Below are 2,360 nucleotides of genomic sequence, written 5' to 3' on the forward strand. Positions count from 1 at the left end.
CACCTCACTTTGTAGACCAGGCTAGCCTCGAACTCAGAAATCCGCCTGCCTCTGCCTCCCGAGTGCTGGGATTAAAGGCGTGCGCCACCATGCCTGGCATTCTATATATTTTCTTAATGATAGATATTCTGATTAGGGTGAGTTTGAATCTTTGTGTACTTTCATTTGAATTTTATTAATAAGTATGTGCAACACCTCTTCATTGGCTAAGTGGCAATGCTTCATCCTTTGATAACTATCTGCTCATCTAATTAGTCCACTTGTTGATTTTTGGGTAGTTTTACAATTATTTATATATTATGGATATTAATATTCTGTCAAAGATATAGCTAGCAAAGAATTTATTGCATTCTGTAGTTTTTTCTTGGCTCTGCCAACTGTTCTGCCTGCAGTGCATAAGCTTTTCAATTTTATGCAATCCTGTTATTTCATGAATTATTGAAATATTTCAGAAAGCCCTGGCTTACACCTATACCTTGAATTGTTTTCTATATGTTTTTCTTTGAACAATTTTAGAGTTTTAAGTCTTAAAGTCTTTGACTCATTCTAATTACTCTTTGTATAAGGTGAGAAATAAAAGATGTTTTCTTCTCTATTTTTTTAAAGATGTTATAAAAGGAAGAGGAAGTGAGATGGCTGTAGCTAGGTGGTTTGTTTGTTTTTTACTTTATATTATTCCATCGGCAGACATGTCCATTGTGCCATTACCTTGCTGTTTTTGTTACTAGGACTTTGTAGTATGATTTGAGATCAGGCATTTCTATATGTCCAGCAGTGCCCCATCTATTTGGAGACTTTTTGTTCATCAAAATGAATTTTAGGATTGCTTTCTTTAGTTCCATGAGCCATGACATAGAGATTGTATTTGGGATTGTGATGAACTTGGACATCAGTTTCAGTATGCTAGCCATTTTCAAAACATTCATTTTCGCATCCTTGAGCATGGCACATCTTTCCATATTTTAATGTATTCTTCATTTTTTGAGTATTTTAAAGTTTTCATTGTAGAGGTCTTCCATTGATTTGCTTAAGTCGATCCCTAGGTCTTTTATTTGTTTTGAGGCTCGTGTGAATGACATCAGTTTCTTTCACAGCAGGTTTATTATTGGAATATAGGGAAAGTAATTTTTAATGATGATTTTGCACATTTAGAGTTTGCACAGGAGGAAAAGGAAGTGACGAAATGTGAGCATTTGCTGTCTTAGCTATTTTTAAATGTTTTCCATGATTTCTGGTTCATATTCCCCTGTGTGTTGTACCAGACTCTTTAACTCTGAATTGCTCATAAATGTGCTGTATTTTTCCAAATTCAAGCTTTTGGGATGTATAAGCTGTAGGGCTGAGTACAGCTGGCACAGTGCTGCTATAAGAGAGATGTAAGCACTGTTATGAGTCAAATTCTGTTCATTTCTCTTGTTGTCAGTTCCCAACACCCCAAGTCTAGAAGCCTCATCTTGCTTTTGCCCATACAGTTTTTAATTTCCTGTATTTGTTTATTTATTTTCTATCTGTTGCTTGCCTGTCCGTCTGTCCATCCTTCTATCTCTTTTTTCTCTCTCTATCCATCCATCTATTTATCTTGACAATTTCACATACATCAATACAATGAATTTTCATCATTTTCACCATCCCATTCATCTCTGCCTTCTGCTGAAATGTTTTTCCTTCCCTCTGTGATAGCTTTAGTTTTCCATTTGACACAATCTAGAATCACCTGCAAAGTGAGTCTCAATGAGAGATTGTCTAGATTAGGTTAGCCTGTGGGGTATTGTGGGTGGCACCATTCTTTCAGCAGGGGATCCTGAACTATAAAAGAGTGGAGATAGTGAGTTGAGCCTTGATGTTTATGAATTGATCCCTTGCTTTCTGATGTTAACCATGTCTGTCCACAAGACTAGCTGATTCCGTTACTGTTGCCTTGACTTTCCTGTAGTAGTAGAATACAACCTGGAATTGTGACCCAAATAAACTTTCTCCCTTGTTTTCTGCCAGGATACTTTATCAGAGCAACAGGACAAAAGCTAGTGCACCTTCTTATTTTCATGTTTTATTTTTATGGCCTCCTGAGTTTGCTGACGTGAAGATGAGTGAGACATTATTTATGAGAGCCTGGGCTATTTACTAATTGCTACACCCTTGAAAAAAATGACAGCTCCTCCCCTAGCAACCATTTATTGCCCCAGGAGCTGCTCTCCATCCCAGATGAAATGATTATTAGTCCTCTCAGAGAAGGAATTCCTTACACAGGAAAGTATGCTTCCAATGAAATATAGAATGTAATGAAATATGATTTTCAATGGTAAAAATAAGCACAGATTTACCCCCAAATCAGCACAATGTATTGAAACTAGTGAACGGTT

The sequence above is a fragment of the Mus pahari genome, chromosome X, assembly GCF_900095145.1.
Source record: "Mus pahari chromosome X, PAHARI_EIJ_v1.1, whole genome shotgun sequence".
In the NCBI taxonomy this organism is placed as follows: domain Eukaryota; kingdom Metazoa; phylum Chordata; class Mammalia; order Rodentia; family Muridae; genus Mus; species Mus pahari.